The following is a 10,362-nucleotide window of genomic DNA, read 5'->3' as shown; positions in this document are numbered from 1 at the left end:
AAAAAAAACAGTGGAATATTATTTTAAGCCACGAATTTTTTCCTTAAAAAAGCTGTGGTAAGCTCATGCTGAAGGTCTGTTTCCCTACCTACGCACTAGAGACTTCTTCCTTACTTCTGTGCCTAGGGGAAAGTGCCTGGGCTCTGGGCAGAGTGCCCCGTGCTCATGCAGGTAGACATTCCCGCTTCCCACTGCAAAGCCCACTAAGCAGCACGATGTCCTGCTCTTTTAGTTATGCAGGCACCACAAGCTCAAAAGGCAGCAGAAAAATACTGACAATAGAGGTAAGGCTGTTCTGGGTAATTCAGTTCATAAAACTCGCTTTGGAGGATTTCATTTCTCCACGTTAAATACACTATGTTTTTCTTTTGAGATACCTCTTTTCAGCAGGAAAATCCTGCCATCATCATTTCCCATTTGAGTTCCATGAGCTTCTACCTAGAGGCAAAATGGAAATGGAATTTTACAATGAAAGAAGCAGACGGCGAAAAGAATCTGCCATCTTCTTAACAAGCCAGTAACAGGCACCGAAAATCTTAGAGCTGCCAATGACAAGCATGTTCATGCTCAGCTCAGCTGCTCTTTTACAAATCGTGGTAACATAAACAACATAAAATCACCATTAACCATTTCCAGAACATTTTCATCTTCCCAAGCTCAAAATCTGTACCCTTTAAACAATAACTGCCCTTTCCTCTCTCCCCGAGTCCCTGGCCACCCCAGTCTACTTTCTACCTCTGTGAGTTTGATTATCTTTGGTACCCTATAAAGTGGAATCACACAGTATTTGTCCTTTTGTGCCTGGCTTACTTCACTTAGCATAGTGTCCTCAAGGTCCATCCATGTTGCAGCACGTGGCGAGACTTCCTTCCTTTTTAAGGCTGAATCATATTTCATTGTATGGATGGACCACATTTTGGTTATCCACTCATCTGTTGTTGGACATCGGGTTGCTTCCAGCTGCTGGCTATTGTGAATAATGCTGCTATGAGCATGAAATGTGCAAATATCTCTTCCAGACCCTGCTTTCATTTCAAGGCACTGAATGTTGAGGTGGTTTGTTACATAGCAATAGACAACCAGATGTTGAGTCACGATTAGAGCGTGCCACCGACATGGTACGAGGATGATGATCACTGAAGGAGAGAAGTGTGTTGTCCATGTGAGTGCCTGGGGTCCAGCTGGAGAGATTATTAAGCAGGCTGTAGAGTAGTAGCAGTTTAGAAATTGCACTCCTAACTGTGTGTCAACAAAAGAAAAGATTATTCTGGATTTGCATTCAGATTGGGCAGACTGCTAGTGTTCCCTCCAGCAGGATGATCTGAGAGCCAAGCTTGGAAAATCGGAAGTGATTGGGTCATCTGGTGCAAGACAGTTTAGCACCATGAATGGCCAATCAAACTTGGATTCCATCACAAACTAGAGGGGATACTTTTTCTTCTGTTGAACTTAATCAGGGCTGAGGAAGAAAAAGAAGAAACCATGGCTACCTTTTTGAAACAAGTCAACAAACAGGTCAGAGAGAGGTTCCAGGCTGCACGTGGGGATCTGGAAGTAAAGCAGGTGAGCCTCGCCCTCCTGAAGCTGGACCCTGCACTGGTGATGAGGATAAGAGGTTTCCCAGCTGTTTAAAAGAAAACAGTGTATCAGCCGGGCATGGTGGCTCACGCCTGTAATCCCAGCACTTTGGGAGGCTGAGGCTGGCTGATCACTTGAGGTCAGGAGTTTGAGACCAGCCTGGCCAACACAGTGAAACCATATCTCTACTAAAAATACAAAATTAGCCAGGCATGGTGGTGTGCACCTGTAATCCCAGCTACTCGGGAGGCCGAGGCAGGAGAATCACTTGAACCCGGGAGGCAGAGGTTGCAGTGAGCCGAGATCACGCCACTGCACTCCAGCCTGGGAGACAAGAGTGAAACTCCGTCTAAAAAAAAAAAAACCCACAATAAACAGTGTATCAATACAAAAAATTTGAGGTATGCTAAGGCCAATGGAGAGGAAAGTTCCACACAGTTCCCAAGACAAAGGTGTGCACCACACCACAGGGCCGCACAGGGAAGCAGGAGGCAGAGCGAGAGGGGGGCTGTGGACAAGTGCCTTTTTTTGTGGTTTCCATGGGAAGAAACAGGAAGGCAAAGTAAAGAGGCTCAGGATTGACCGGTTTGCTAGTTTCAGCAGGCTCTGAGGTATAGGGGCTGTCCCTAGCTGTCTGGTACCCGACTTTGGGTGATTAGGGAAAGTGGCTAGTGGCCCAGCATGTGAGAGACCGATAAAGGAGGTGGTTGGGGTGTGGGCTCTGGATTGGTTGGTTTGTATTTGAAAAGTGCACCCCTCGGAGGAGGAGGACTTCTGAGGAATGGTGGGTGGAACAGAGGAGGCGACAAGGGAGGCCTGAGGCTGAAGCAAAGCATATTGTTGGGTTTTCCAGATCAAGGAATGTTTGGTACACGCATGTAGGACAGATGTTAAAACATTGACTTTATGGATGCCAGAAACGTGGTCAATACATTTGGCCCTGTGACACTTTAACATCAAACTAAGGCACCTTTGCAGCGACGATGGATGAGACTTAGAAAGAAGGCCATCATTTGCCCTAAATAGTATAGAAAATATTTTTTTATAAGAGTTGAAAGGAGGAACAAAAATCAAAGTATAAGGAATCCTTGTAGGCCAGCCTGTATCTAAGCTTCCCATTCATATGGCATTCGCAGGGGAAATAGATTCGAAATTTCCAGGATCTCTACCAATATCTTGGTGGACTGCAAAGTATGTTAAAAGTAGGAGATAGATACATACCTCTCAAAAAAAGTGGACAATAATATCTTGGTGTATTTCTCAGGTCACGGTGGTAAGTGCTGCAGTTATGTTGTTGGAGGGTATGATCTGTGAAGTCAGTAAAGTACATGTGAAGATTGGTGATATTTGTGTGTAACCAAGGGGCTGGGGTGGTTGTGGTGGTAACAGTTGGGGACAGGGCAGGAGGTCCTGGTGGAAAGCTGGAGGGTGGAGTAGAAGTCACTAGGGAGTGTATGACCCTCTCCCCAGGGTCCAAAGGATTCACTGACCTGCGGAAGCTGCCTTTTGGGGAAACAATACTCTTCGTTAATTTTAGAATGGCATTGAGAGTAGTAGCTTCTACCAGATTTTCCTTTAGGCGTGGAGGGGAGGGTGCATGTTTTGGCAGAGAGCAAGGAACATACCAGGATCATAGACCAAGTAGATAGTAAATTCAAGAAACACAATAGAGCTCCTAATTCAAAAGAAGAAAAGCAGTAAATGTCCCATGTCCATTTTGTCAGCACCTTGGGAGAGGCATTCCATGGGTGTCACTGGGGTGGGGGCTTTAGTGTCCGGGTGATGCATCTCTAATAGCGATGTCTTGGGCTAGGGTGATGTTGTCTAAGGTGATGTCATCTCCAGCTGCGAGCTTCTGAGCAATGTCATCTGGGATGTGGGTCTGAGGTGCCCTGTGCAACTGCAGAAAGGTGGATGTGATTAAGATCTTGTCTGCAAAGATAGTGCGCAATGGCAAAGCTGTTGAGGTCCCCCTGGGTAGCCTAGGTAAGGTAAATTGTGACCCGTTAGAGGTGAAGGCAAACTGTGTGAAGGGTTTTTGAAGGGGGCAATGAACAGAACACAGTAGCCAAATCTGTAATAATAAAATACCAGCTATTGACTGGGTACTGTCGATTATTTTAACAATACTGAAATATTGCATATGGAGCTTTTTTTTTTTTGCTAGGAACTTCTGGTTTTTATTTTTTAAATATCATTTAACAAGAAAAACAGTCAACCAAATTTTAAAAAATTAGGTTGGATTAATTTACAATAAAATAATCAACTTAAAATATCAGCCCCTCCATTTAGGGCCAAGGAGGCCAATAGTTCCTGTTTAAACAGCAGAATTGCACAATTTTTTTTGCCTATATTTGATGACACACAAAAATAAAAGTCTTACAATTTCTGCTGACACCCTCCCCGCCCTCCAGAGTAGAGTTCATACAATTGCATCTTAGATCAGTACTCAGGCTTTTAAAAATCATCTCACATTTTGAAAGATAATACAACTACTCTGGTAACAATAATACTTTTAAAACAATTCTTACAGAAAACAAATAGCTTAGATAATTCTGTGGCATATTAGACTGCTCAAAGAAACAGCGAAGATGAACAATAATGCACAAGAATTATAGTCCCTTGTTTATAGAAACCATCCAAATAAAATATTTTCCCTAATTTTCCTTACTTCTTATAGTTTGTTAGCAGAGATGAATTACAAGAAGCTGAATGCACCATTTTTTGGTTCTTGGTTGTAGCTGCCAGCTTAGGAATTCATGACTATAAATATCAAGCAAATACGATTATACTCACAAGTTCTGGAATGGGAAAAAAACCCAGATATCTCTAAAGTGTTTCTCTATCCTTTCTTTCAAGTCATGACAAAAAAATTCACAGCAGTTTAAAGGATGGTGAAAGACTGAACATGGGCCCACTAAAATAGAGATTAGTTTTACGTATTACACTCCCATAGTAAAAATTGTAATAAGTATGATATTGTATTAAGTAACATTCTATAGTAAGCTGTTGGAGCAAATACAGCATTTAACAGGTTCATTTACAGACCAGGCATAGTAGCCTTTAGACAGAACATCTTATTTTCACACTCTTGAACATGTAACCTTTAAAAAACCAAAAGAAATATGTAATTTATGACAGCTGGCCAGGCACTTAATTTGGGGAAAGAGAAGGATTCTGAGGTAAACAAGAATTATTTTTAGCAATCACAAACATAGCCTATAAACCACATTTTACACCACACTGAAGTTATTCAGCTTTTAACTATAAGTTTGTCACTCCTTTGTGCCAAAATTCACACCTAGGCGTAACTTTATTTTTTGAGCCGAGTCTCACTCTGTCACCCAGGCTGGAGTGCAGTGGCGTGATCTCCGCTCACTGCAACCTCCACCTCCTGTGTTCAAGCAATTCTCCTGCCTCAGCCTCTCAAGTAGCTGGGATTACAGGCACGGGCCACTATGCCTAGCTAATTGTAACTACTTAAGAAGCTCTTCAAAGAACATACTCAAGTCTGAATCTTGGCCCTGCATATGGGACTCTTCATGCATGGAACCACAGCATTAAGGTTGCAGTAATCCACCATCAGGCGCCACTGATTTTCTTCTGCTTCCCAAAATTTTGACAAAATTGGATTGTCAAATGGAGAAGCAGTAAAGATAACCATTCTATTAATTAGGTTTTTATTGATACATAATAGGTGTACATATTTTGGGGGTAATGTGATACTTTGATACATTCATATAATGTGTAATAATCAAATCAGGGTAATTGGGATATCATCACTTTAAACATTTATCTTTTCTTTATGCTGAAAACATTCAAATTATTCTCAAAGTTGAAGCTGTTTTGAAATATACAATAGATTATTGTTTTCTATAGTCACTCAACTCATTGATGGAGTACTAAATCTTCTTTCTTCTTTCTTCTTCTTCTTCTTCTTTTTTTTTTTTAGAGATGAGGTCTCACTATGTTGCCCAGGCTGGTCTTGAACTCCTGAGCTCAAGAAATCTCCCCATTTTGGCTTCCCAAAATGCTGAGATTGCAGGTATGAGTCACGATGCCTGGCCGCCTTTCCTTAAAAGACATTTCTTTATCTATGTATCTATGTATGTGTGTATGTATGTATCTATGTATCTATGTATGTATGTATATATGTATGTATGTATGTATGTATGTATCTATCTATCTATCTATCTATCTATCATCTATCTGTCTACTGTTAGAGACAGGGCCTCACTCTGTCACCCAGGCTGGAGTGCACTGGCATGATCATAGCTCGTCTCAACCTCTTGAGCTCAAATGACCCTCCCACCTCAGCCTCCCAAGTAGCAGGGACTACAGGCATGCACCACCATGCTCAGCTAATTGTTTTGTATTTTTTGTAGAGATGGGATCTCACTACGTTGCCCAGGCTGTTTAAAGCTACATTCCTTCTGAAATTGATTTTTGTGGGTAGTTTAGGATATGTTTCAAGATTTTCTTTTTGCATATGGCTAATTGATCTATCAACATTAATTTCTTAAGTATATTTTTAATCAGTAATCTACAGTATTTTCTTTGTCACAGATATGTGTCCACACATGTTTGGGTCTGTTTTTAGGCTCTGTTCTATTCCATTGGTCTATTTTCTATTCTTATTTCAACATTACTCCCTTAATTCCTGTGGCTTTTTATATTAAGTCCTTATATCTGTAAGTTAATTTCTTTTATTTAGTTCTTTCTTCTTAAGAATGTCTTGGCTTTTCTTGGTCCTTTTCACCTCACATAAATTTTAGATCAGATTTTCAATTTCCATATCTAAAACCCTGTGGGGAGTTTGACTTATTTAGTTTTAATTTTTAATTGGATGTCAGAATGCTCCCTGTCTCTGTTTCCAATTTTTATTATTATAATTATGATGTTTCATAGATGATAGCAGGATTACAAAATATCAGAAAGCAGGGTCAGTATTTATATATTTTTTAATGTTAAACACATCCTGGCCGGGCGTGGTGGCTCACGCCTGTAATCCCAGCACTTTGGGAGCCTGAGGGGGGTTGATCACCTGAAGTCAGGAGTTCGAGACCAGCCTGACTAACATGGAGAAACCCCATCTCTACTAAAAATACAAAATTAGCCAGGCATGGTGGCAGGCACCTGTAATCCCTGCTACTCCGGAGGCTGAGGGAGGAAAATCACTTGAACCCAGGAGGCAGAGGTTGTGATGAGCCAAGATCCTGCCACTGCACTCCAGCCTGGTCTACAAGAGCGAAACTCCATCAAACAAACAAACAAAAAAAGACATATCCTGCAAGAAGAAACCCCTTTTAAAGTTTATAACTGGTCGTCACAATAGATTTGTCAGCATAGCCATGCAATCAAGATGGGTGGATCAATCTGGAATTTTATGAGAAGCTCCAAATCCTGGGAGGATTAGGAGAAATGGATGGAGCTCTTAATTGTTTCTGCAGAAACGAACTATGGGAGGGTTCACAAAACTCCCAGGAATCTATAGACATATCCCAATGAGTCCAGATTTCTCAAAAATGTTTTTAAATGTTGTATTTTACAGGATAACCTTAAAAAATGAGATAAGCATATTCTGGATCTTTTCGATGACCTTTAAAAAATTAAACAAGTCGTATAATATCTATGCCCAAATCATGGTAAAGAAAACCAGAGAGTGATATGTAAATTTCTTAATGTTTTTCATATCATACGTCACAGATTCACCTGAAACCTGTAAGCCTCACTTCACCTGGTGGACGGGGTAGACTTACTGGATGAGGGCTTTAAAGATGTCCACTGTTTCATGTATCAGTAAGCTCTACAATCACCTACCAGATTTTAGTAATAATTGGTACTTTTTTGTTTTATTTGAGATAGAGTTTCACTCTTGTTGCCCAGGCTGGAGTGCAATGGTGTGATCTCGGTTCACTGCAACCTCCGCCTCGTGAGTTCAAGCGATTCTCCTGCCTCAGCCTCCCAAGTAGCTGAGCTGGAATTACAGGCATGCGCCACCATGCCCAGCTAATTTTGTATTTTTAGTACAGACAGGGTTTCTCCATGTTGGTCAGGCTGGTCTCAAACTCCCGATCTCAGGTGATCCACCCTGCCTCGGCCTCCCAAAGTGCTGGGATTACAGGCATAAGCCACTGCACCTGGCCCAATAATTGATACTATTACTTTAAATACAAAGATAGGCTATCACAATAAAAATCAATATGCCCTTACAAAAACCTATTTCAGTCTTACAAATTTACCAGCATGACAACTATTTTAATTTCATCTCATAATATATATGTTGTCTTGTTACTGAATCCAGCAAGCATTCTACCAAAGCGGGTAAAAGCTGCTCAGACACTTCCCTGTACCTGTAAGTCAATCAATGTCCAAGGGTGACGTGTCCATCAGGTGGCTTCCAGGTAAATCTGACAGCTGATTCATTTTCCAACAGGAGGTCAGAAGGATCCTTCTCCCAGTGAAATGGCCCAGGAGCTCAGTATCACAGGGTGCTCACTTTCACGGTTTAGGATTATAATACTATCTACATTGAAAACAGTTAGGGTGGGAGTTGGGGCTGGGTGAGTGGCTGTACTTACTAATTATGTAGATATTAGGGGCCAAAGATGGAAAGAGACTTTGGTTGAAGACACAGAGTATTATAAACCGTTTCAGAACATAGAAGGAGAGTTGGGTGAAACTCCAAAACGTGAATCCGTGTCCCATTTTAAATAAAGTGATATCAAAAAAATAAGATAACTAGGATATATTTAAGCAGGAGATGAAAGAGCTCTACAAGCACAACAAAACACATCTGAAAAAAATCATCAATGACACGAGCAAATGGAAAAACATTGCATGCTCATGGATTTGCAGAGTCAGTGTTGTTAAAATGGCCATACTGCCCCAAGCAATCTACAGATTCAACACTATTCCTACAAAACTATCAGCATCATTTTTCACAGAATTAGAAAAAATTCTTCTAAAATTCATATTGAACTGAAAAATAGCCCTAATAACCAAAGCAATCCTAAGCAAAAAGAATAAAGCCAGAGGCATCATACTATCTGGCTTCAAACTATACGATAAGGCTACAGTGACCAAAACAACATGGTACTTGCACAAAAAACAGGCACATAGACCAATGGAACAGAATAAAGAACCTAAAAATAAAGCCACACACCTACAACCATCTGATCTTATACAAAGTTGATGAAAATAAGCAATGGGGAAAGGACTTCCTATTCAATAAATGGTGCTGGGATAACTGGCTAGCCAGAAGAATGAAACTGGACCCCTGCCTATCACCATTTACAGAAGTTAACTCGACGTAGATTAAAAACTTAAGTGTAAATTCTCAAACTATAAAAATCCTAGAAGATAACCTAGGAAATACCCTTCTCAACCTCTGCCTTGGCAAATAATTTATGGCTAAGTCCTCAAAAACAACAGCTGCAACAAAAACGAAAATTGACAAATGGAACCTAATTAAGCTAAAGAGTTTCTGCAAAATAAACTATGAACAGAGTAAATGGACAAACAATAGAATGAGAGAAAATATTCACAAACTATGTATCCAACAAAGGTCTAATATCCAGAATCTGTAAGGAACTTAAATCAACTAGCAAATACTAAATAACCTCCTTTAAAAGTGGGCAAAGTACATGAACAGACACTTCCTAAAATTAGACATACAAGCAGCCAACAAAGATATGAAAAAAATGCTCATCATTATTAATTATCAGAGAAATGCAAATCAAAATGCAATGAGACACCATCACACAGCAGTCAGAATGGCTATTATTAAAAAGTCAAAAAATAACAGATATTGGTAGGGCTGAGCTCAGGCAATCCTCCTGGCTTGGCCTCCCAAAGTGCTGTGATGACAGGCATGAGCCACTGCACCGGCCTAAAGGGACCGTTTTAAAGGAACTGCTTTGTGAGCAGTGATGAATCTGCTGCCAAAAAAGTAAATCAGAGCTGGAAGTAGGTCAGGGTCTTCATGCCCTTCAGGGGCCAGATGGACACCGGCTGAGGCAGCTATGAGTCTTCTGTGGTGGAAACTGGGTTGTAGAGCTGAGGTTTCATCGCACAGCACTGGGTTTATGAGATCTATCCAGTAGGGAAGATATCAGCTGTCAACTGCCAGTTATTTCTTGAGAGTTTTGGGTTTTCTTTTCTTTTTAGTCAGGGAAAATGAGAGTGAGAGAGAAGGAAAAGGAAGCAACCAATTAGTGGCCTCAAGACCATTAATAATCACAAATCTCATTAAGCACGATTCTGACTCACAGCTTGCTTAAAGTTAAATTGCCGTTTTCAATGTTCAAATTGCGAATTTGGTGGCATAAGGTTGTTCCTTCATACTGTAATTGGAAAACTTTGGGGCAAGATTCTAGGATTTACTTTTGACCCTCATTCCACCCCTTACCCTGCTCTTCATTGTTCTAAAAAATGTAGACACAGATTGATTGAATACACACTATTCAAGTTTCATGAAAGCAGGAATATGTTTGTCCTGGTCACTATTGTATTCCCAGCACTTAGAACAGTGCCTGGAATATAGTTGGTTCTCAATAAATATTAATTGAGTAAATGCTATCTTACACATTACCTTGCTTTGAAATTCTAAGACAAAACAATACTAATAGCTTTTAAGTAATGGTGGCTTCTGGTAAGCTTCATACCAATTTCCCTTGTAGTGTTACATATTTATTTATTTATTTATTTATTTTTTTGAGACGGAGTCTCGCTCTGTCGCCCAGGCTGGAGTGCAGTGGCTGGATCTCAGCTCACTGCAAGCTC

General features: G+C 40.6%; 1 long non-coding RNA gene and 1 pseudogene across 1 annotated transcript in view; both read right to left on the bottom strand.

Moving 5' to 3' along the window:
* Positions 1-333: 333 nt before the first annotated feature.
* On the bottom strand, positions 334-1,279 carry LOC105542906 (annotated as a pseudogene).
* A 1,181-nt stretch (positions 1,280-2,460) lies between these two features.
* LOC105542876 overlaps positions 2,461-10,362 on the bottom strand; it is a 16,537-nt gene continuing 8,635 nt past the window's right edge. The window contains exon 2 of the long non-coding RNA XR_001006545.1: positions 2,461-3,560. This is a non-coding gene — a long non-coding RNA (uncharacterized LOC105542876). The remainder of the gene's footprint in view (positions 3,561-10,362) is intronic.

This window comes from Mandrillus leucophaeus, unplaced genomic scaffold (assembly GCF_000951045.1).
Source record: "Mandrillus leucophaeus isolate KB7577 unplaced genomic scaffold, Mleu.le_1.0 Scaffold27, whole genome shotgun sequence".
NCBI classification, from domain to species: domain Eukaryota; kingdom Metazoa; phylum Chordata; class Mammalia; order Primates; family Cercopithecidae; genus Mandrillus; species Mandrillus leucophaeus.
Note: the sequence above shows the minus strand (reverse complement) of the source record. Positions and strands in the feature narration are given on the sequence as shown.